Source organism: Papio anubis, chromosome 10 (genome assembly GCF_008728515.1).
Source record: "Papio anubis isolate 15944 chromosome 10, Panubis1.0, whole genome shotgun sequence".
Classification (NCBI taxonomy): Eukaryota; Metazoa; Chordata; class Mammalia; order Primates; family Cercopithecidae; genus Papio; species Papio anubis.
This window is the reverse complement of record NC_044985.1, coordinates 72096256-72123036: the sequence shown is the minus strand read 5'-3', so window position 1 is coordinate 72123036 and position 26781 is coordinate 72096256. Positions and strand designations below refer to the sequence as shown.

The 26781-nt window shown below is 36.1% G+C and overlaps 1 protein-coding gene across 12 annotated transcripts in view; it reads right to left on the bottom strand.

Moving 5' to 3' along the window:
• The window catches only part of GULP1 (GULP PTB domain containing engulfment adaptor 1), a 308512-nt gene that overhangs the window by 207399 nt on the left and 74332 nt on the right, over window positions 1-26781 (bottom strand). For 9 of the 12 annotated variants that reach the window (XR_001893457.3, XM_031651399.1, XM_031651400.1 and 6 more), the window contains exon 2: window positions 3399-3525. The gene's annotated coding sequence lies outside the window, so the exon portion shown is untranslated. Of the gene's footprint in view, window positions 1-3398; window positions 3526-5410; window positions 5582-7945; window positions 10114-24407; window positions 24487-26781 lie in introns of those variants that run through there. The other 3 variants (XM_031651397.1, XM_031651396.1, XM_031651398.1) reach the window with 2 other exon arrangements.

Below are 26781 nucleotides of genomic sequence, written 5' to 3'. Positions count from 1 at the left end.
TATTAATTAGATAAATGTATACTTGGTATTATTTCTAAATGGTGCATTTTTAAACAACGTGGAAGGTTATACATATATAATATTCACTTTTTCTTTATTATTTTTTTTGAGATGAAGTCTCACTCTTGGTGCCCAGGCTGGAGTGCAGTGGTGCAACCTCGGCTCACTGCAACTTCAGCTCACTGCAACCTCTGCTTCCCAGGTTCAAGGGAATCTCCTTCCTCAGCCTCTCAAGTAGCTGGGATTACAGGCACTTGCCACCACACCCAGATAATTTTTGTATTTTTAGTAGAGGCGGGTTTCACCATGTTGGCCAGGCTGGTCTTGAACTCCTGACCTCAGGTAATCCACTGACTTGGCTTCCCAAAGTGCAGGATTACAGGCATAAGCCACCGCACCCAGCCTTATAACATTCACTTTTCCTCTAGGCTTAGTTATGTAAGGGAATATATTTGCTGAATAGATGTGAGTAAGAAATTGCTACTGTTTGCAACCAAAATTAAAAATTTTAACTTTTCTTTTTTTTCCAACTTAAACTGCCTAATGAAAACTTTAACTTGTTACCACCTTCTACAGGTAAACTCAGCAATATCAATAAAAAGCCTTTAAAAGATCACAGTCATTGAGCCAGTGATACCAATTTTAGTAATGCTACTAATGCAAACCAAATGATGTACATATCAATTTATCTATAAGAATATTGACTGAATAATAAATACAAAATAAAAATATTTTAAGACATAGTATATATTTACAGATATAACAGAAAATACAAAACACTAATTCATATTCTCAAAGGATAGAAGAAAACAAATTTGTTACAAAATAATAAAGAAAATCAACAAAGTATATATACAATTGGTATGGTTTGGCTGTGTCCCCACCCAAATCTCACCTTGAATTGTAATTCCCACAGCTCCCACAAGTCATGGGAGAAACTTTGTGGAAGGTGATTGAATCATGGAGGTGGGTATTTCCTATGCTGTTCTCGTGATAGTGAGTGGGACTCACGAGATCTGATGATTTTAAAAATGGGAGTTTTCCTACACAAGCCCTCTTTTCTTGTCTGTTGCTGTGTGAGATGTGCTTTTCACCTTCCTCCATGGTTGTGAGGTCTCCCCAGTCACATGGAACTGTAAGTCCCTTTAACTGCTTTCTTTTGTAAATTGCCCGGTCTTGGGTATGTTGCCATCAGCAGTGTGAAAACAGACTAATACAGTAAATTGGTATCAGGAGTTGGATGCTGCTGAAAAGATACCTAAAGATGTAGAAGCAACTTTGGAACTGGGTAACAGGCAGAGGCTGGAATAGTTTAGAAGGCTCAGAAGAACACTGGAGAAGGTGGAAAAGTTTGGAACTCCCTAAAGACTTGTTGAGTGGTTTTGACCAAAATGCTGATAATGATATGGACAATGACATCCAGGCTGATGTTGTCTCAGATGGAGATGAGGAACTTGTTGGGAACTGGAGCCAAGGTGACTCTTGTTATGTTTTAGAAAAGAGACTGGCGGCATTTTGCTCCTGCCCTAGAGATTTGTGGAACTTTGAACTTGAGAGAGATGATTTCGAGTATCTGGAGGAAGAAATGTCTAAGCAGCAAAGCATTCAAGAGGTGACTTGGGTGCTATTAAAGACATTCAGTTTTATAAGGGAAGCAGAGCATAAAAGTTCAGAAAATTTGCAGCCTGCCAATGCAATAGAAAAGAAAATCCCATTTTCTGAGGAGAAATTCAAGCTAGTTGCAGAAATTTGCATAAGTAACAAGGAGCCAAATGTTAATCATCAAGACAATGCGGAAAATGTCTCCAGGGCATGTCAGAGGGCTTCATGGCAACCCCAGAGGTTTAAGAGGATAACATGATTTCCTGGGCTAGGCCAGGGTCTCTCTGCTTTATGAAGTCTAGGGACTTGATGGCCTGCATCCCAGGTGCTCCAGCCACGACTAAAAGTGGCCAAGGTATGGCTTGGCTGTTGCTTCAGAGGGTGCAAGCCCCAAGTCTTGGCAGCTTCCACATGGTATTGAGCCTGCGGATGCCCAGAAGTCAAGAACTGAAGTTTGGGAACCTCCGCCTAGATTTCAGAAGATGTATGGAAATGCCTGGATGTCCAGGCAGAAGTTTGCTGCAGGGGTAGAGTCCTCATAGAGAATCTCTCCTAGGGCAGTGTGGAAGGGAAATGTGGGGTCAGAGCCCCCACCCAGAGTCCCTACTGGGGCACCACCTAGTGGAGTTGTGAGAAGAGGGCCACCATCCTCCAGACCCGAGAATGGTAGATCCACCAACGACTTGCACCCTGCACCTGGAAAAGACTCAGACACTCAATGCCAGCCCATGAAAGCAGTCAGGAGGGATGCTATACCCTGCAAAGCCACAGGGGCAGAGCTGCCCAAGACCATGGGAACTCACCTCTTACATCAGCATGATCTGGATGTGAGACATGGCATCGAAGGAGATCATTTTGGAGCTTTAAGATTTGACTGCCCCACTGGATTTTGGACCAGCATGGGACCTGTAGCCCCTTTGCATTGACCAATTTCTCCCATTTGGAATGGCTACATTTACCCAATGCCTGTACCCTATTTTATCTAGGAAGTAACTAACTTGCTTTTGATTTTACAGGCTCATAGGCAGAAGGGACTTGCCTTGTCTCTAATGAGACTTTGGATTGTGGACTTTAGACCTGATGCTGAAATGAGTTAAGACTTCGGGGGATTGTTGGGAAGGCATGTTTGGTTTTGAAATGTGAAGACATGAGATTTGAGGGGGCCAGGGATGGAATGATAAGGGTTTGGCTGTGTCCCCACCCAAATCTTATCTTGATTTGTACCTCCCACAATTCCCACATGTTGTGGTAGGAACCTGGTGGGTAGTGATTGAATCATGGGGGCGAGTCTTTCCTGTGCTGTTCTCATGATAGTGAGTGGGTCTCACAAAATCTGATGGTTTTAAAAACGGGCGTTTGCCTGCACAAGCTCTCTTCTCTTGTCTGCTGCTGTGTGAGACGTGCCTTTCACCTTCCTCCATGATTATGAGACCTCCCCAGTCACATAGAACTGTAAGTCCATTAAACATCTTTCTCTTGTAAATCTCCCAGTCATGAGTATGTCTTTATCAGCCACATGAAAATGAACTAAATATAATACTATCATTGTAATTTTGCTTAAAAGAAAAATCCAACAAAACAAAAATAAAATTATATAGAACAAAATGATGACAGAGGTTATTTTCAGAAAAAAGGCTCATCAGTGCTTTTAATTTTATTTTATTTTTATGCATTTTACTATTTTTTACAATGTAAGACTATATTTTTAAACATTCAGCACATAATAATAGCATTTTTATAATTTCAAGTCCTTTTTGGAAATAATGGAAAATGTATAAACAATCATTTATTCTTACCTGGGTATGCTCAAATATAGTTGAAAGAAAATGGACACTTGACTTTATATAGCTTCTATCATACAGTTGCCATCAGAATTCTTCTATCACTTTCTCTCCTATGTATATCAGATGGAATCATAAATAACTAAAAAGAAAAATATAATTGGACTTAGAATTAATCAATAATTACATTTCTGTTTTTTTTAAAATTTAGAAGTTCAGCATATCTTTTAAAATTCTAATTATGTTTCTTGAAAATGTTCAAGACAATTACCAAATAATAGGAAAATAATGATAAAATATATAAATATTTGGAAAAGATTGTTACTGATACCTAGGTAATGAAAAATAGCAGGATTTGTAGATGATGTGTTAAATGTTTTAACTCACAGATATGTTACTATTAAAGCTTGGTGATAGTTCTTTAATAATATATGCCATTCCCCCTTGAACAACAAGGTGCCCCAACTATCTCTTTCACATACTATTTATTTGGACTAACCAATCTCATACCCTGTTAATGATGATTACGAAGGTGAAACTGAATTTTAGAAGGCACTGATTTATTTTCATTTTCATTCTACTTTGACTGTTATGGCAAGGCATTCAGATAGCTTATCCTTCTATTCATAATCATGCTATAACTAGAAGAGACATGTTAATTGGTTAAGACTTATATTTTTATTCCAACAAACAAAACAAAAATTCTTTCTAGGTAGACACAACAGCACAAACTATGTCTTCCTTTAATTATATGATTTCGAATGTACCTCTGACATATGTTCAAATAGTACCAGAAGAATTCACAGTGTAGTATCTTTTGCCAAAACACTAAAAAGACCTGACCTTTTTGAAGGAGGGGGAAAAATGGAGAAACATATCTAAGTCGTGTGCCCTGCTTCTCATCATAACTTTGATACAAACCCCTTGATACAGACATTGATGATGCCATATGTGTACTTTTTACTTTCTTAAATAGACAGATCTCACATGTTATTTTATCCCTTCCTCTTTGTTTCAATCTAAGCCATCTGAATACTTTGAAAGCCATCTTTTTCCATCTTAGCCACATATTCATCAGAAGCCTATTGACCTATTTGTTCACTCTATTTGTTTTCTTCTGCCTCAGCCTCCTGAGTAGCTGGGACTACAATTGTATGGCATCACGCCCAGCTAATTTTTGTATTTTTAGTAGAGGGGGGTTTTGCCATGTTGGTCAGTCTGGTCTCGAACTCCTGACCTCAGGTGATCTGCCCGCCTTGGACTCCCAAAGTGCTGGGTGGATTATAGGTGTGAGCCACCACACCCAACTTCTTTTTCATTTTCTAACATGACTTTAGAGAGAAATAAAGGATCTCAGTTTAGGTTGTCCTGGAGGCAAACACTGAGGTAATAATAACTTCAATGTGAGAAGTTTATCTGGGAGATAATCCCAGGAAATATTAGCAGGGTTGAAAAGAAAGAAGTGAGACCCGGAATGGGAGACTTCTTACCAACACAGAGATCATTATCAGACCTGTAACACTATTGGCAACTGCAGCTTAATCTGGCTGGGGAAAATCAGACATCCAGTGTGTAATACACCCCTCAGCTATATCTCACCGTAAGAATGAGAGCTAGCATATTTATATACCAATTCTCATTAGTCATTAGCTGAGGGTTGCTCCCAGGGGCATTGATTCCCTAGAACTTTCAGTCTGTTTGGTTAACAAAGTGGTCTCTTGTGGCCAAAGAATCCCTTATGTAAAGAAATGCAGGATAAGCATTAGAAATTTTGCCAGTTTGAACTATAGCACTAAAAGAGAGGTTATAGGCTGATCATCTACAGCATCTACAACAAAAAGCAACAATTTTAAATTTTGAATTAAAATATTAGCACAGTATATTTTAAGGTCATATATTGATATTTTATAATTTTAGTGAAAAACAACGTTTGCTTAACTCAGTAAGACCATTATTTATTAAATCATATGTTATTTTCTTAGCACTGACTGGATCTTAGCATGTATTAATTACACAATTCACTTCACCTTGCTGTAAAATGTAAAGGTTGTATCATCACATACTTCCAGCTCTAAAAATAGATGTGTTTATCCTGGACAGGAAATTTCAAGCATGACACATAGCTAAAAGGTAAACTATAAAACCATATCATGATTTCCACAGTCGTTTATCAGATCATGTTTTTCTTGTTTGTTGGTCTTAGATGAGAGGAGAGAAAAGGAAGAACAAAATTATTTATCTTTTAGGATGACATAGTTTTTCCATTTTTATTTTGACAACTATTGATCTTATGAACAGAAATTAGAGAGAAATAATTTGAGATAAATAACTTATCAAAACTCTTCAATACATTTCATTCCCAAATTTTATAGAAGAAAATATTTTTCTTAAAATAGTCAATTCAATTTAATCAAGATAAATAATTGTTAATAAAACTCTTCAGTAGATTTAATTCCAAAATTTAATAAAAGAAAATCTTTTCCTTGAAATGGTCAATTCAATTTAACATCCCCGTAGCCTTTATTTTTATCTTAAATTCACTGAAACCCAGTCACACTGAGGAAATACTTTTCAAACTAGAATATTTTATGCAATGTGACAGAATAAAGAAGAGCACAAAAATACACACATCAAAAAATAAGAACTAACTTATGCCTACTTCTGTCTTTCTTCTTGCAGGAAATGACATATTTTCCAAATGGGATCTATTATTCTATGTCTGATATGATTAGATTTTTCATAGAAAGAGCACTTTGAATATTCTTGCAAAACTCAGATTGGCTTAGGGGCTGCTCTTTTGAACATATTTTACTTTAAAATATAAAATCCTGATTTCCAATTCAAATGCTTCTTAAAATTTTAGTATGAACATAATATGCTCAATTTGATACTGTTTTGCCACCATTTATTACACATTTTCACACAATTTGAAGATGTATATGAAATTAAATGAAACCAACTATTTCTTTACTAAAACTTCCTTTATCCCCAACAGTACCATTTAAGAAAAACATTATTAATGCTGCAATATGACAAAATGCTTCAATTTGTTAATGTAACAGGTAAATCTTTAAATATTCTATATGTAATAAACCAAGCAAAACAAACAAGTCAGGCCAAATTGTATTTCTACTTGTCATCATGTGAAATATGGACCATCATTATCATGATCTTAAAATATTTTCAAAATCATTATTCTCTTTTTTTTACCTAGGCCCAAGAATTTAACAGTATTTAATCTAATTTGCAAAATGTTTTAGGAGTTTTCCTGGATATTTATTTCTTATCCTCTATAGGCTCCTAAATTCAAAATATATAAAATCAGATCTTGGCCCTGATTTTCTTTTCTATATTTTTGTTTTTTGTCTTGTGACATTAAGTAAGTAGTACAATCCCCACTGATTGCTCACACCTGAAATCTGGCATTATTAATCCTTCTTTTTTCCCTTACCACCTACGTGCAGTTAAATAAATTCAAGTCTACTTAATACAACAATCTCCAGTTTGTTTTCTCTCCTAGTTTACACTCCCCACCTATCCATCCCTAGCCAGTCGTAATTTCTCTAACAAGTAATTTGGCCACATCACCAATGGACAAAGTACATATGCCTTAGTATGCCTTTAAGACACCTTCTCAAATGTTTTCACCCCAATGTTCTAAGCAAAACATACAAAGAAAGTGATATTAGGATGATTGTCCTAAGTAGCCCGGAGCAATCACTTCCTATGTATTCTAGTCATCTCACTAAGAAAATGACATACAAATAGTCATACCTATACCCCTACACTCTTAAGGAAAATAACATTAGAAAAGTAATTTTGTTCATTAACACAATATTCACTGAACAGCTATTGAATGCCCAGTTGTTTAGTTACTAGTGAGAGGAAAATAAGTTTGTATACTCCTTTGCATGCATCAGTGTGATAAGGACTATGTTCCTGGCAAGGCTAGGTGCTGCAGAAAAGTCTTCCTAAAAGAGGTAAGACTCATTAACCTTCAGTTAACAGAAGCTGTCCAGTGAGGAAGGTGGGGAAAGTCACAGTTGGCAAAGCAAACATCATAAGCAAAGGCACAGGAATAAGAAAGAACACGCCATCTTCAAGGATAGGCTATAAGAATATTTTATTTTAAAATAGAATATTTATAGGAAACTCTTTTGTATAAAACTTGAGGAATAAGATGAGGCCACATCAGGAAGGCTCCTGATTGCCATGTTATAACATTTGCATTTTACCTTTAAGGTGATGGAAGTATGATTAAACAGGGAAGCAGTACAGTAAGATATGTGTTTTAGATAGGGGTTTAGGATGATCATATTGCCAAGGCGGCTCTGAAGAGACATGAAAGGGAGGGGATGAGACAAGCAAATTACTTCTTAGAAATTTGTGTATATTTGTTAGATGCTAATGCAAAATAGACTCAAGGCATTCATATTTATAAGATGTAAAACTGGAACGATCTTTATAATTTAATTTATATAGGAATAGAACCAGACAAAGATAGCTTTGATCCTGGGTTTTTCTATTCCCGGAAATCAGATAGGACCAAAAATTCATATCACCTGTTATTCTTCCAAATGCATTCTGAGTTCCATACCCTCAGCTTTCAGTATGGTAATGAAAAAAGTGATAGTGGATGAGACATGAAAAACTCTTCAGAACACATAAGAATTTTAAATTTATCAATTTAAAATCAAATTCAATCCATGCTTTCCATTGCATTTGCCGTGAAACTTTCAGCAGTGCTTTGAAGCTCTCAATGGCAGGAAATTTTTCTAATTAAAAAAAGTAGAACAATTATCAAGTCATTCACTCTTTTTGCTGAAATTAGTGGAAAACAGAAGTCACTTTCCCTGAAACATTTGGTTATTAAAATTTTCAGTATATATAGTGTGAATATATCTATGAACAAAACACTTAGAAAATTAGGAAATTATAAGGAAAACAAAAATCATCTATATTAAGATAAACTAAAATATAACATTTAGACACCTTCCACCTAGTCTTTTTCTAAAACTGAAATTGTACTACACATATGCAAAGTTCAGCTATTTCACCCTCCAAACCTCATGTTGAAATGTGATCCCCAATGTCAAACATGGGACCTAGTGAGAGGTATTTGAGTCATGGGGGCAGAACCCTCATGAATGGCTTGGTGCCATCCTGGTGGTAATGAGTGAGTTATTGCTCTGTTAGCCCCTTGTAAGAGCTGTTTGTTAAAAAGAGCCTGGCACCTCCCTCCCCTCTCTCTTTTGCCTCCTCTCTTGCCATGTCATCTCTGCTCATGCAGGCTGCACTTCAATTTCTGCCATGAGTCTGAACAGCCTAAAGCCCTTACCAGAAGCAGATGGTGGCACCATGTGTCTTATATAGCTTGCAGAACCATGAGCCAAATAAACGTCTTTTCCTTATAAATTACCTAGCCTCAGGTATTCCTTTATAGCAATACAAAGGCAACATACAATTTCATTTCCTCCCTTTTGTCACCTACAGTGCAATCATATTCTTGTATCATTAAATAAGTCTTCAAATAAATAATATCGGCATAACACATCACCTTATAATTTTTTTTGCCCATTCTAATGTTCCATATTTAAGATTTTTCCGGTTTTTTTTCTATATAGAGACACTGTGATGAGTAGAATTGAAGCAAAGTAGTGTAGTGACTAAAATGACTGTAGTTGGTCTGGAAAGTGTTATAAGCCTGATTCCAAAACTATGTTGCCTTGACGGGATACGCCTTAGTCTCCTCATCCATATAATTTAACATAGTGTTGCTTTGAGAAATAAATGATTACAAAGTTTGTGAAACACTTAAAGCACTGAATGATATATTCTACATATATATTTTATCTGTTATATAAATCATTGCTTAAACATCAGACCATCGAGACAAGGGAGAATGGAAATTACCGGATCAAAGTCTGTATATAATTATAATACTTTGTCTGGAAAATAGGGCAAATTAACACTCCCACAGAAGTGAAAAAGTATGCAAATCTCACCCCAATCTTCCTGTACTGTTCATATATATTAGGGTTTTAAAAATTTATTTTAATTCAATAGGAAAATTGAATTATAATAGGAAAATTGCCTTACATATTGTTTTAGATTTGCATTTCATTTATGTAACATTAGCTTTTGCCCAATTAGCTTTTTGCAAAACTTTTTCTTATTGATAAATTTCCTATTCTCAATTTTTATTGTACCTTTTATATAACTAAGAACTAAGGGGAGAAGATAATTTCTAGCTCAACCCCTAATCAATAGTTTGGGTATTCATTCTTATCTGAACCAATGAAGTGATAAGCACATTGCTAACCAATTGGTAGGTGTGCAGAATCACTGACTGGGTTAAGACAATCAGGGAGTATTCTTGGAGATACAAATATGGCCAATTCTCCTAAGTCATACAGCTTCCACATGTGATGAAAGGTGAGTTCCACTGAGAAAAATCTTGTCCATTATAAACACAGTGGTAAGTAAATTTAGAAATAAATGCTAAGTACACGTTAATGTGAACTTAGACATAAATGAGATAATCTATACACAGCACTAATCATAAAGCCCAACACATAAAATCTCAGCAATTTACAGTAATTATTATTTCTGTTGGTGTGTTTAAAAGTTCCGTATCTTTCACACTGTAAATAAAACCATAGTACATATCTTTGTACATAAACACTTGTTGTGCTCGTCTCAAATTATTTTTTTTTTTTTTTTGAGATAGACTCTTGCTCTGTTGCCCAGGATGGAGTACAGTGGTGCAATCTCGACTCACCACAACCTCCACCCCCTGGATTCAAATGATTCTCCTGCCTCAGCCTCCCAAGTAGCTGGGACTACAGGTGCGTACCACCATGCCCAGCTAATTTTTGTATTTTAGTAGAGATAGGGATACACTATGCTGGGCAGGCTGGTCTCGAAATCCTGACCTCGTGATCTGTCAGCCTTGGCCTCCCAAAGTGCTGGGATTACAGGCATGAACCACTGCGCCCGACCCAAATTATTTCTTTATTGTGGCTTCATATAAGTGAAATTCCTGTCAAAAAGTATTTGATCTTTTAAGCATTTTAATGCACATCATCAAGTTATTTTCTGGAAAGATATGTCAACAAAGACTTCCACCAATAGCATATGACAATGTTGAATTTAAACCACACTTGCCAGCAATTATCTTTTTAATCTTTGACAATTTGGCAAATTTTGTACCTTTTCCTAAAATGCATACTTCTTTAACTGCAAGTGAAGTATGAGTTTATATGTTTACTTTATTGAATGCTTATTTTATAATTTTTATTTTCCTTTTGGTGTGCTTTTCAATTTCAAGACATTTCAATGAGATTTTCTGACATTTTAATAAAAACCTTATGGCTTATGGCTTTTGAACTTTTTGTTCCTTTAACTTGGTTGCTCTTCTTACAGGTAACCAACTGTTCACTCAATTCCATCAGATTAGGAAAGGTTGCTTTACATTTTATTTTCCCTTAATGTCATTATTATACGTTTTGTCCATAAAATACTGTAATGTAAATTGCTAAATCTTACAGTAAGACTTTACCTACGAATTCATACAAAGGCATTAAAGCAAGTAAGTCATTATCATAGGTGTTTTTAAAAGTATATTTAATTAATTATTAAAATTGTATTTGTCGAATGTGTTTTATAGATTTAATTACATTTAATTTTGGGGATTAATCATCTCTGCATTTAGTTTATCATTTAACACTAGGAACACAGTTAAACCTTGAACAACACAGGTGGACTGCATGGGTCGGTCCACCTCCAGGTAGATTTTTTTTCAATAAATACACTTGGCCCTCCACACCCACAGGGTCTGCATCTGAAATCAAACTCAAATGGAAAATACTGGTATTCACAGAATACAAAATATGTGGATATGGAGGGCTGGCTTTTCATATATACGGGTTCCACATGGCTACTGCAGCCTTACTTGAACATGCACAGATTTTGTTATCTGCTGGTGGCCGTGGAATCAATCCCCTGAGGATACAGGGGAGCGAATATATTTGTTAAACACTGCAAATATGGATTTCAGCACCAAGATCAATAGAAACAGAATTTTTTCCAAATATTCCCCATATTTTAAGCTTCTGCCTTCCTTCTTTCATTTAGAAGATGAAATTATGATTCTCCATTCTTTACTATAGTATTTTAATACATTAGAAATACTCAGATGATTAAAGAAAATATTTATACAACACCTATTCTAAAAGCCACTATTAATTTTTAAGACTACCTGTTACTCCTAAAAGCTGTAAAACTATGTAAATATATTTCAGTATTAAAGAAAAGAGAGCAAGTCTTCATTAAGGGTTCTTATTAAGCATTTTTGTAAACAGTCACACAATGGAAGCTGTTGGAATGAAGGAAATCAGGAAACTGTGGTTCATTTCCTAATGAAAAGTTGGGCCAGAAAGCATTCATTAACTTGGATTACATAAAAAGTCATTAGTTTAATTTTTCCAGTCCTGTGGAGTTTAATTTTGTTCACATTAATATCCATAGAGTGTGTAATATATTTAAAGACAAATTTCAGCGAGCTATTATACAGTCTTCCAATTTCCCACAGTTGCAGGATGCAGTGGTCAGGAGCTTTACTAATACTTGTCTCTATTCTACATTAATTGTAGTATCACCATAATTGGATATAATTTCACTCAATTTATACAAACACTGTTCAGTAAAATCTGGAATACCTTCTGTACCAATATAATCAAGCAGAAAAACATATACAAATCCGTCTGTTGTTAGCCATATCATAATAATTGTTTCACAGATGAGGAAACCGTCTCAGAGATGCAGACATCACCAATATTTTATATGATGATTGGTTATGCCTGAAGGCCCTTCTTCAGCAATCGAACATTTTCAATATCAATGTTTTGTGATTGTTCTTTATGTTACTCTAATACCAAATGTTATTTCACCATTTAAACTGTTGCTTTGGAATGAAGAGACAAATGATCTCTCTTCATTTCAGATGAATTAATAACATATTTTACACCGCAAGCAAATGAAGAAATCACTGTTCAGTAGCATTTTCACAAAACAGTGTGCATTTCACCCTGCATTTAACTCGTTTATACATACATGGTGATTTCCTGTCACCACCCAACATCCTCCCCCCCACCAAAATATTCTGGTAATAGCACCTAGAATTTCCTTTGCAGACTTACTTTTTTTTTTTTTTTCCCTCTTTCCTGGTAGTTATGTTTGGCTAAGGGTGACCCAAGTTGTAGTTCCAGTACTGGTCAATGGCAGTACCATGATTCTAATAATAATTATTCACTTATGAGTGGGAATGTAGACTAAGTTAAAATAAAGAAAATACAATCAGCACCCTTTTTTAAAAAACTAGAAAGAAACAATCCCTTTCCACTTGAATTAACTAACTGAAGGACTGAAAACCTGGTGGCTATTTTGTCCTCATGTTTCTTGCCTTAAAATATAATTCAGTGGATAACAGAGCTATGAGAGGGAAACAAATTATCTAACTGCCTGGATTCAGTCAGGCCTGAAGGACCACTCTAGAACTTTCTACTATAGTAACCAATGTATATTATTTGGCTTAACTGAGCTTTAATTGGTTGTCTGCCAAGTACAACCAAATAATTAGTCTTAAATGTATATGTTCTTTACTAATGTATACTACATATTTTATTGAATTTTTCTATGGCTTCTCCCAAACTGAGATAATATTAGTAAATAATAATGAGCCAAAATGATTGATTGATATTTTGAAGGAAATAAAAGTTTTCTATAAAATGATACAGATACTCTTTTGGTGTTTTGAAAACATTTGTTATTGTTAGAAGCTAAAAAGGGACATGGAATTTCAGATGAGCCTTCAGTAGATTTTAAGAATTATTTATACTTTAAATATGTTTATATACTTTAAAATTTTTATGTTTGCTCAAGAAATAATGTCGCATAGTTTTTCATCAAATTTAGGTTGTGATATCCTATTAATTACATCTTCACTTCTTTTGAAGATAGTAGAGGAGACCGATTTTTAAAACTGTAAATAAACAGATTTAGAAGAGATATGAACAATTTCATAAATGTGATATGTTACAGGTGATGTTGAGCACTCCCTAATTTAATAATTACACAAAGACAAATGATCTCTCTTGATTCCAGATGAATTAATAACATATTTTACACTGCAAGCAAATGAAGAAATCACTGGAAGCTTAATAGTATTATTCCAATTCAATTCTACTCTAATAAGGTATTTTCTTATTTCTTTGAAGCTCTTCCCAAAGACAAAAGCTAAGTAAATCCTTGGCGTCTTAGTAACTGGTCAAATAAGTTTCTAGAGTAATTATCTGCTTTGATACCTTTTCACTGCCTAAGCATCCAACATCTACTATGTGATATCTCAATGATCTGTCAAAAAATAAAAATAAAAACACTAGACACTTAAACTATCAGTGTTTATGGAACTGGGAAAAAGTAAATCCAACTTTATTTTATAAGAAACTTAAGATATATCAGACACCTGGGTTTATAATTTCAGTATTGAAAACTGGATGCTGGTATACATGACAGCATCACAAAATATCATAAAGAACCAAAATATAAAGAACCAAAAATGTATCTCTAAATATCAACTATTAAATAAATAAAAGTTTACCTTATTGAAGCTCATTTTTCTTCATTGTTCCCTCATAAAATATTAGGCTACTTTTCTTTTCTCTCAAATTAGTTCAACTGTATTATACTATTTAAATCTGATTGCTACTGAAGGTACTTGATTCCTCTCTAGAATGTTCTTCCCCATGATTCCTCTCTCTGTTAGAGCTTAGTTCCCACTTCAAACAGAATTCAATAAACTATAACTACTTAAGAAAGAGATCATGCATTATAAATATATATACATATACATTTTAATCCCTTCCTTCCCCAGCTCCATAAAACAGACTGTGCTATAAATGAGTATATAAAATTCTTATAATAAACAAGCATTATATTCTATTTACCCAAGCTAAGGACATCTTTCTCTTTAGGCTATTCTTGGATAGAAGGATAAAATGCAGAAGGGAATTTTTTCTCTCTCCTAACACAACTTTAAAAATATCTCTGACCTTTTCAGTTATCTATCATTGATTCTGTGATACCTGAAAATAGTTTCCTACCTATGAGGAGAGAAGATTGCAATCATCTCATTTGAGCTCAGTCTCCAAAGACCCAATGATATGGTTTAGTGTAGATAGCAAGTATCTTCTTTGTTCACAGATTTTCAGAAGAATAAAAGGGGCAGAAATATCAACATAAAAAGGTCAAGTCCAGTTTACAAATTTCAGTCCTGTAACTTTAATTTAGCTTTCCTCAGGACATGCCAACAGAGAGGATGGGCTAATCAGCCATCTCTCTCTTTTTTTTTTTTTTTTTGAGACGGAGTCTCGCTCTGTCGCCCAGGCTGGAGTGCAGTGGCCGGATCTCAGCTCACTGCAAGCTCCGCCTCCCGGGTTCACGCCGTTCTCCTGCCTCAGCCTCCCGAGTAGCTGGGACTACGGGCGCCCGCCACCTCACCCAGCTAGTTTTTTGTATTTTTAGTAGAGACGGGGTTTCACCGTGTTAGCCAGGATGGTCTCGATCTCCTGACCTCATGATCCACCCGTCTCAGCCTCCCAAAGTGCTGGGATTACAGGCTTGAGCCACCGCGCCCAGCCTAATCAGCCATCTCTAATGAATGGTGTCCTTTCCAGGTAGATTTCTTATACCTGGCTTATTGGTCACTGTCATGGTTGTGTTTGATAAGGAGTCTGCCCCCATTAAAAGATGATCTCCTCTACCACTGCACTCACAAGTTAGGCTTCTTGACTCTAACTCAACTACAACCCATTCATTCAGGGCACACATAGCCCACCAAGTCTCCTATTCCCATTGAAAGTTCTACAAGGCCAATCAGGATACAGAAATATAGCCTACAGACACATACCAAGGACTCTAAGAAAGTTTGTTAGTTTTATCTGTGATAAATTAAACTTATTATCAGCTATTAAAAAAAAAAAAAAAAAGGTCAAGTCTAATTTCATTTAACAATTACATATGTCACATGGAGGTTAGGTCAAAATAATCTATAGAGCACTTGCAAAATGATGTTAATAATACCTATTCTCCCTCTCTCCTAGAGTATTTTCAAATGAGTTCATGTATGAAAACACTCAAAACTGTAAGTACAATACAAATATGAGGTCATATTACACATTCCAGGAGAAGTTATGACATGCTGAAAAGGCAAAATTTACAACCAAATTTCCTTTTTCCAACAACTGATGTCAGAGTCTGCACTTGCATGTAAACTTTTGCAAAGACATTTCAACATAGGAAACAGAAGATTATGTAATACTAACAATATCTAATTTCCCAGCTGTGTGTAGTTAAAACAAGTAAATGACCGAAGAGGAGTCTTCCCAATGCTCTGAATCTATTAGTAAGTAGAAAGTACTATTACTAGCCATAGAAGGTAACTCCTCTGGAGAACTAGATACAACTGGGCAAACCAGTCTTCATCTCTTTGCCATTCATGAAAACACTTATGTTCAAGTCAGTACAATACATTCTCTCAATGAAGACATCTTCATACAGCTAATGAAGATAATACTGCCAGGAGTACATCCTCTCTGTGTTTGCTGTAACCATTCACAGCAACGACAACAACAAGTGAAATTAAAGAAACAAAAGTTTTCCAATCTCATAGTTTGAAGCACTGGAAAATCAATGATGTAGCTACCTCTTAAATGGATCTAACTCTTTCTCTGAAGCCTGATGGAGAGCTCATCCAGTAGTATATGATAATCAGACTATGATATTGTAAAGATTCATCTTTATCTCTTCTCTAGCTGTATTCATCCAATACACATTTATCAAACACCTGCTCAATGCTGTGCATTGTATAGGACTAGGAAAACAGATGAAGAAATTTAGTTTCTAATCTAGTAGAGTAGACAGACAAGTAAATAAATTATAATAACTTGTTATCGTAATGGTATAATAGATGTCAGCCTATTAAATACTTGCTTAACTTAATTCTTAATTTCTAAATAGTAATCTATACTAATTAGGTAAGCTTCTGATCATGATGAATTTGTAAGTTTCTTTTAATTTTTTAAAATGCTTTCACTGATATAATGACATTTTATTTTCAAAACAACTCTGTCCCATACACAGTGTTGTGCTTTCCTTCTTTTACCGAAGAGAAAATCAATGTTGAAAGACGAGTTAGTAGCACCAAAGCCAAGGTCAGGACTCAGAAATCTCTACTCCCTTATTTCCTTCTTACAAATGGAGGATAACACATCTGGTTTGCACGCTAAAATCCTGTGTACTATTTATCATTTGATTTCACCAATTTAGGGAACTGTAAGTTTTTATTGAAAGTGCTGGAAAAGAAAAACTCCCATTCATTGTAGAGTGTGTTTTTATTAGAAAACCATTCTAAGCTATGAATTATTTATTGCCAAATGAAATAATGATATTTATTGTTTTCTATTAATATCTGCCAAGAAATCCTACTACAGAAGAAATCACAAACAGTGTGAAATTTGAAACAATATAGCCATTTGTACAAATGATTAAAAACTGCTGCCCAATCCAGGAAACCATAGTATTCAAACTACTTACATGTTGCCAGCTGATTTGTAAATACAGCAACCACAGACTTACTGTATGTCCGAATTAGATAAAAATCACATCATTTTCTTTGTGCCTGGGAAAGAGCAAATGCTCAATAGATGTTTAGGAAGAGTTTGGGTAAAGAATGGAAAGTGTTAAAGAAAGGAGAAAAATCTTATCAATAGGTCACCAAGCTCCACTCTGCCAAAAATCAAACCAACAATCATCACACACACACACACACACACACACACACGCTTAAAGAGAAGTAGAACACACATTTAAAGTATATTCACTTAAAGACAACCTCCCCTCAAATTTAAAAAATGCTAACTGTGCTTTTGGTCAATGCTACATGTGTAATCTCTGAGTGTTAGCTCAAGGACTTACTTTGCAGAGAAGCAATTTATTCAAGACAGAGACTACACTGTGAGATGCAATCTTTATTACGTTTTAAAACTGAAATAGCCTCACATACTTACAGATGTCAACATTATCAAGTAAGTTTAATTCCCTGTATAAGTGGTTTATGTGTTTTAAGTCCCATCTATGGATTGAAATAACCCATAAAGTAGTTAGTACATGACAATTAATTTATAAGGAAAAATTGTGAATTAAATGAGGGGGGCATAAGTAAAATACGCAATGAGATCCAAAGAAAATCTCAAAAACTCAGTAAGGAATAGTTATTTCTCATTCATTGATTGTTTTGCTTAAAACAAAAATGAGGTAAACAAAAATATAAGGTCAACCAAGAGCAAGTTTCTGTGCTAGGTACCACAGATTGTCCAACCAGTGCACTTGTGACAGGGAGTTTCTCACTATGCTCAAACTGGTCATCTGTGTGCTCTCAAAATGCCTGCCATGCCTATAAATCTCATCTGTGAGTGTTGTCACCCATTCTCCTGCTAGAAGAATAATCCTACCTTGAGACAAGCAAGATAAGCCTTTCCCCCTCTGAAGATACGAGAGTAAGCACCTGAGCTAAGACTAGATCATCTAAGGCTTATGTGGGGATCTGGTACAAAAGGTTCACCTAAACAAAGCAACAGCAGCTTGGGCAACAAAGCAAGACCTTGTCTCTACAAAAAATACAAAACAAATTAACTAGGTGTGTTGGCACACACTTGTAGTCCCAGCTACTTGAGAGGCTAAGAAGGAGGACTGCTTGAGTCTGGGGAGTCAAAACTGCAGTGAGCCATGATGGCACCATTACACTCCAGCCTGGGTGACAGAGGGAGACTTCTGTCTCTTTAAAAAAATGCAACAGTAACAGTGAATTACCTGAACCAAGAACAGGCTCTAGACTCTGAGTGAGATGGGAAGAGAATCAGTCTGTCTGTAGCTAGAGCAGAAAACCAAAGACATAGAGAAATAAGATATTTTACAGATGTTATAAAGCAGTAAAGTTCATGAATAATAAGTAGGAGTGATGAGAAACTGAGACAGAAAAAGGTAGAGAAACATCTACAATAAAGAGAGTACTGGTGGCCACAAGAAAAGTATGACAGAGGGAGCTGTGTCATCCCAATGGCAGAGGATCAACTCTGTCACTAGGGGGCAGAGAAGGAATCTGCTCAGAAAAGCCACACTAGTTACATCCCAATTCTAAATCTCAGTCCATTTTCCTCGGGTTCTCTTAAAGATTGGACATGTGGCTGGGGTTCCTGTCTTGTTCATCTCTAAACTTAACCTTACTGAGGTGAGTGAGTTTTTTTTTTTTTTTTCTTGCAATCAAATGAATCTATCATCATCACTTCTGCCTGGTCTCCTTAATATCCATCTAAGGAACTTGTCTTAAAATGATGAATGAACAAAAACTTCATTGTACACTACACTGTAAAAATATTTTTTACAGTTGGGCATGGTGGCTCACGCCTGTAATCCCAGCATTTTGGGAGGCCGAGGCAGGTGGATCACCTGAGGTCAGGGGTTTGAGACTAGCCTCACCAATGGTAAAACCCCATCTCTACTAAAAATACAAAAATTAGCTGAGTGTGGTGGCATGCATCTGTAGTTCCAGCTACTAAGGAGGTTGATACAAGAGAATCGCTTGAACCCGGGAGGCAGGTTGGAGTGAGCCAAGATCACACCACTGCACTCCAGCCTGGGCGACAGAGTGAGACTCTGTCTCAAAAAAAAAACACACACACTATCTATTAACATACTTTCAAAAAATTATACTAACCCAATGAAAAGAAAAAAAAAAGGCCACATAAATTTGTTATGAATCTTAAGTCACTGAAAAAAGTGTAGTTTTCAAAAAAGGAAATATGTTTTTCATTTACAGATAACTGCTCTACAGCTAATTCAAAGCAATAACAACAGATAAACCTATGCTGTGGTTATCTTTTCTTTCTTCACAAGAACAATAGGGCAAACATAATTTACCTTTGGCTTCTGTATTTTCTTTGTTATACTGAAAACACTTTTTTTTTTAACTAAAGTCTATTTTATTTATTTATTTATTTATTTATTTATTCATTTATTTATTTTAGGTAGAGTCTTACTCTGTTGCCCAGGCTGGAGTGCAGTAGTGTAATCTCAGCTCACTGCAGCCCCTGCCTCCCGGGTTCAAACAAGTCTCTTGTCTCAGCCTCCCGAGTAGCTGGGACTATAGGCGCATGCCACCACACCCGGATAATTTTTCCATTTTTAGTAGAGATGAGGTTTCACCATATTGATCAGGCTGGTCTCAATCTCCTGACCTCAGGTGATCCACCCACCTAAGCCTCCCAAAGTGCTGGGATTAAAGGCATGAGCCACCACACACGGCCCTAAAGTCTAAATTAAATGTATTCATAGGTTACATGAATGTCTTAGAAAAAAATACATTCTTTCTCAGTTTTATAGATCCCTCCACACCAAAAAAATCCCCAGACCTTTTTTCTAATTCTTACATATGCATTAGATTTTCTTTACCTTAATCATAAGATATTAGGTACATAATTTTTACCATACTTACAAAATCATACCCTGCAGCTGGGAGAAAGGCAAAAGAAGAAGAAAAAAAAGAGAAAGAGAAGATTGAAAGAGAGAAGAGGAAGGGATAGAAAGCAGAAAGGTTTCTGCTGTAAAGGAGACACAAAAGAAAGAGATGAAAGGGAGAAAAAATGAGCTGCACTAATAGTTACAAGTGTACCCACAGAGCATCGCCACGTCATTATTTTCCAAGCTTCACAATCAGAACCCCCACCCACCCATCCTACAGTCCAAACATTTCAGGAAAGAGAGAAACTAGGCTTTTTCATTCCTCACTCAATGATACTGATCACTCTTCTGACAGGTTGCAGGACAGTGATGATGGCTGGGTCCAGAGTCACAGCCTCCTCCCTCTCAGAAGCTACCCATTCTGTTAAGAGGCCATAGACCACCACGTTCCTAATTGTGCAGCTCTCCTTGGGCTTCAGTATGTAACTATTTCTATCTTGATATCTGTTTCTGAGTTCCTAGAATCTTAATGTACTTTTGCCACACCCTCCCTCCAGAAACTGAAACTTGACAAATAAATCCCACTGACTGGCATGGCAGACCTAGACTTCAAAAAGAACACCTGTTATAGCCCCAGGTGTCTACATATTAAATACCACCTGATTCTCCATTGCTGTGCCATGCCCACAAGCTAAAGCTCCCTATTGCTCCATCGGGGACTCCTGGAGCTAATCTATTTCCTCCAAAGCGCCTGGAGGTAGTCTTGGGTAACCTTGGACATCATGCTGCTTCTATTTACTCACTGGAATGCAACTGTCTGCCCTGCAGCTGAGACAACATCCCCAGCACGTGGCCTTCTCCCCTAACCATCGTGACCAGTTCACACAGACACAGACAAATACTAAGATATGAGAAAAACTATAAACAGTGGGACATCATTCCAGTAACTGAAATGTATTCATTTAACCAATATTTATTGAATGTCAGGGATAATGTCTGTATGATAGTGATATAACAATGAACAAGACAGATTTTCTGTCCTCAAGGAATTTGTGTTCTATTTATTTGCACATATAAACAAAAATTTAACTACATGTAAAGGTAAAAACATCCCTTTGTTACTACAACAAATAAAAACATGTGCACTTCTATCTATTGTCTAATATAGAGGAAAGTATCTGAAATGTTATGTCAAAATATAAGTTAAGGAGCATACGCCACATTTTCTTGAGTGGAAGATGCAAGGATTTAAGAAATTGGGGCTGGGCGAAGTGGCTCATGCCTGTAATCCCAGCACTTTGGGAGGCCGAGGCGGGAGGATCATGAGGTCAGGAGATCGAGACCATCCTGGCTAACACGGTGAAACCCCGTCTATACTAAAAATACAAAAAATTAACTGGGCATGGTGGCAGGCACCTGTGAGTCCCAATAGCCTCGGGAGGTGAGGAGCCGGGAGAATGTGTTGAACCCTGGGAGGCAGGCACCTGTGACCAGATCACCATCCTGCCTCAACTGGGTAACAAACAGACCTCTGTCTCAAGACAAAAAGAAAAAGAAAAAGAAAAGAAAAGAAAAAGAAAAAGAAAGAAAAAGAAAAAGAAAAAGAAAAGAAAAAGAAAGAAAAAGAAAAGAAAAAGAAAAGGAAGAAGGAAGAAGAAAAAGAAAAGGAAGGAAGGAAGGAAGGAGAAAGGAAGAAGGAAGGAAGGAAAGAAAAATGAAGAAAGGAAGAAGGAAAAGGAAGGAAGGAAGGAAGGAAGGAAGGAAGGAAGGAAGGAAGGAAGGAAGGAAGGAAGGAGAAAGAAAGAAATGGAAGTTGCCCTACAAAGTAAAATACAAAAAGCCCATGTAATTGTAAACAGATAGATATGCAAATGAATCAAAAGGTGAGGGAGAAAGAAAAGAGAGCTAGTTCAGATGCAATAGATGCATACTGGGCAGTTAACACAGAAATATGTGCACTTAATACTCAGATATGTGACATGAAGCTTATTTTTTTCTCTTGAATTGCATATAACGTCATGAACTTCATAAACCTCAATCTGTCTACAGAAAATAATTCTGCCTTTCTAGTATCCTTAGTCCAGTGGCTTCGTCATGTAAACTGTTTCTTGGTTTTTGTTTTTATGGGGTGTTTGGGGGCTTTGTTTTATCTTGATTTTCAAATCTCAGTCACTGTTCAGCATAAAATTTCTAATTCAGAGTTTCCTTTCCTCCTTTACTAGCCCTTCTTTTGCCCCATACCCTCTTCTCCTATGCTGTCTTTTCTTGGTTGGCCTGCTCTGGCTGCTGGAGGTGTCACAGAAAGTTGGATAACCTGAGCAATGTCCCTCAGTTGAGCAGAAAAGTTGGACAGCTGGTCTTGATCATTTCTTTCCCTGCTGGACATTGTTGTTCCCATCATCATTTTATCCGGCCCTGGCATTGGTATGACACTAACCTACTAATGTTCTGGCCACTTGTTCTCTCTAGGTCTGCCCAGATGGCATCCCTTTAGCTCTTTTCTGCAACACATTCATGGACTTCAAGTGTGCATATACCATATCACCCACTTCATAGTCTTCTGACATCAGAGATTCCAAAAGCAGTGTTGCTTCCCTTGTCTCACCTCTTCAGGCAATCTCTGTGTGTCCCATAACATATGAAGCAGATTCCTGCAGGGCCAACTAGAGTCCCCTTACTTCTCAGGCCTGGACTATCTTTACCATGCCTTTCTTGACAGCCTACCCTCTCTTAATTCATTCTTTCTAAAGTTCGGTGACCCTCAGACAATGTTGCAGACATTCCTTCCCAGCAGACTTGCAACAAGACCCAAACCAATGTTCAATCAACAATTATTGGCTTCCTTCTAATAAATATTGGTAGCGCTCAAGAATTTTACGCTTCCTCATAACCAACCCGACAACCAGGTATATTTCACAACAAAACAAAGCACAAACAAAATTCTGCCTCATAAGCAAATATTAGCCAGCAGGCACAAAAACAGTCATACATACTGTTCCAGTAAGCTCTATGAAGTCCCTAGTCTATCACTACAAAAGCCCCTTACATGAATGGTGATCTCCAAGATAAATAAAATTGCATCCCCTACAAGATTAACCTTCCCAGTCAATCCAGGAAAAGATCCTAGGACAGATCTTCTATAAAAGAAATGGCAGGGCAGGAGTATAGGACCATGTGTACTGCCATACCAGCACACAGCTGGCAAGGCAGAGGTTTCCAAACCATATTTCTAGCCAGCTGCATATAATGAACACCACTTGTTTCATCAGGGAAACACTATTTTTAATACTTTTTGTGTTAATTAACCCAGTGGTACAGGTGTAAACAGCAATTTGAAATCTTGCCCCAGGTGCCTCCAGAACTTAGATCACTGATTAAAGTCCTTCAAATATTATCCAACCACTCTAGTGGTGAATGTTAAAATGAAAATGAATTGACCCAAGTATATATATGTGTGTGTGTGCATACATATATATGTGTGTGTGTATGTATCATAGATACATATATGACCCAAATACACACACACACACACACACACACACACACATCCCATGATCTACACTAGCAGATCAACAAAAATTATGGATGACATTCAGAATGAGATTCTAATCTCCCTTCTTTGGAGAAAACCACAAACCATGGGGTACCAAGATGACTAGCATCTCCCTCCCAGAGAAAGAAAAAAAGAAGGGGAAAAGAGAAAGTGATAATGCTCCATAGTTGCTCTCCTTCAAGATTATAGTCTGCCTTATAGCTCCCTCTTCATACTTCCCTGGAGACAGAATGTTCCAAATTAGTTGGGCTTTATTATTACACAGATGTGAAGGCTGACAGCCTACTACCTTAAGCATGGTAGTATTCTGAACATGCTGTTTGCAATTTAAACTCTTCACTTTCCACTGTCAATTCTCTCCACAGACCTCCTTTCACCTATAAGTAACCCAGTAACCCTGAGGATCAACAAGTGGTTTCAGTGATCCTCCACACTACAGAAATGCAAACACCCACATGGAAAGCCAAAAGGGATTTCTCAGGGATTTGCAGGCATTTATTTGCAAAAGGGTTGCCTATTGCTTGAGCAAAATGATCAGATAGGAATCCACAAGGATTTATTTAATTATTTACCTACAGCAAATGATTCTCCTGAGAAGCACAGAGGGAGGTCAGCAAGTTCTAAATAAGCTAGATGCTAGATAAAATAGCAATAACACACATTAAGTGCACTGAATGTAAACTGAAGATTTTAATACACCTTTTAAAAAGCTGCAATGTTAGATCTGATAAGTTTAATAGAACATAATCTATAAAATCTGATGTAACACAAGCACGTAAAGTCTGATCAGCAGGGACTACTGCCACTGGTTAGCTCTTAAAGCTGACACAAATTAGACACATCCATATAAGCCCTTATTTTCATGATTAAAACTGCTCCTCTTTCAAACTTCTTACCTTGCAAATGTCAGTTCTTCAAGTTGTACAGTATTTCTCCCTTTCACTCAACTCTCTACATCCTGTCATCAAATCTTACCTACAATAGCAAAAACCACAATTACTATTACTCCAACTTAATATTTTGCTTTCAAAAGAGCATTATAATATATATCTTCTTCTTCATTCCATTAGTGTCAGAGACTAATAACCCTTTGCCTTGAAAATTGGACTAACTCTTCATTCATTCCTACACTGTTTTCCCCAGTCCTTGCTCTGTTCTCTGGCATTGATAGCTCATAACTGCAAATCTTGATTCTGCCATCCACCTATCTATCATCCTTCAATGCTTCTTTGGAATTTTCAAGATAAATTTTACACTCCTCCATAATTAGGTTCCTGCAAACACCTAAACTAAACTCTAGTCAATTATTCCTTGATGCACAGCCATTGCTTTTGATAGTTCCAATCCATTGGACTCTAACGGCTACAAGAATTATTGCATAACATCTACAAATACACACACCAAGTAACCATCTATAGACTAAAAACATTACACACAGAGACATACTGTAATTATTCAAAGGTGTAAAAATGAACCCTCGAAGTTACCAAAGGCAGTTAGATGTTATGACTTTAAATTCTTACAGATACACTTGAAAAACACAGTGTTTTCTAGAAGAAAAAGCAGGCAATGATGTTAATTTAAAAGATAATAAAGATTGAGAAAGTAGTAATTTTTCAAACTTTAATATTTCCAAAACTCCTAGGAAATTAACTATAGGACGTCTTTCCAGTCACTTATCTACTTCATCTACCTTTCTTTACGATTCATATTTTTTCTTTTTTAAAATATTAGAGCATACCTCCTATTAAGCATCTTTTTCCTTTTCCATATTCTGTTCTCCTTCACTGGCTGGAAGTAAGATGTGGTAGATCTCCAAGTGTTTCAGTTGTTACACAATTGGTGGGAAAAGATACTGTGTGCATTCAAAGTATCAAATAATGTTTTACTCTCTTGGCCAGTATGATCCATCAGCCTTCTAAGTCAGATAATAGGTGAAAAAATGGAAAGAATCTACACCCATAATGTCCAGAGGCTTGTTAAAGAAACACAAACATGTAATATCTTGGCATATGGCTAAGAGGACTCTAGTTATTCCTTTGTGAAAAAGCCTGGGGTTACCTGTAAATTTAAATTTAAGACTTTAGAAAAACAAGCAACAGACCTTTAACAGGTTTACCTGTACGTCCTGCAGGCACTAATAAGGGAATAAATTTCACATCTGTTCAGTGTCAAAAAGAATCATAAGTTTTCCACTGTTTTGTTTTGTTTATAAACATGTGCAGGTGAGTAAGGCATCATCAATAATATCAGCTGCAGAAATAAAAGTCAGTTATATATGTAGAAAAACATTTCCAAAAATGAGTTCTGAGAAACACTAGTTCTATGAAACGTTTGAGGTGTTTTACACACACACTCAAAAAGACTAAACATATTTTTAAAATGTTACAATGGTATTTCTCATATTTTTAATACATTAATGTTTATTTTGAAGATCCAAATAATTTCTTATTTTGTCTCACAAGGAAACATTTTCACATGGAATATTTCCAGAGTTTTGTTTGTAATGTGCTCAGAAAAATGATGAGATAGACATAGTTTTACTATTAACAATTTTATTTCCAGAAAATGGGTCAATTGCTACAATGAAAATCTTGACTGAAATGTAGAAGTATATGACATGCAAGTAGTCATTAGCACATTAAATCAAGTTCATAAAGATGTCATGAAATAATTTTTTACTTTTTAAAACTGAGCAACAATAAATCTCAGTACTTACAAAAAACATTTTGTCAATAAGGAAATAGAATTAAATTTGGAAAAGCAGGCAATCATGATGGAAACTAGATTTTGTTCAAAATCCCTTTGAATTAAGAAAAAATGTATTGATATAAATGACATATATTTATCAAAAGAAATGTGCTTTCTCTCCATTAGCACAGGATAATTATCACCATATATATCAAAGGCATGGTAAGCATTAAGTTGCTTTCTAAACCAGGTCATTAAAAGATGAATAGATAAGTTTCAACTTTTCCCCAACACATTTTTCTTCTCATACAATTAATCTGCCAAACAGAATTACCTCAATTTGGTTTAGGTGTGAACACCTGACAAATCACAACAAACATCAAATGTGCAATTTCCAAGGATGTCCTCCATATTTTTTCTGTAATGATGTTAAAGTCACAATGATCTTTTTATGCAAATAATATCACATCATTTCCAGGCATAAAAATCATTTCATAGTTTCCGACAACACTTACAAACCTATAGATCTCACATAAGCTGACCCTTGTTTCTATCTCTCTCTGTCTCTCCCTCTCTCTT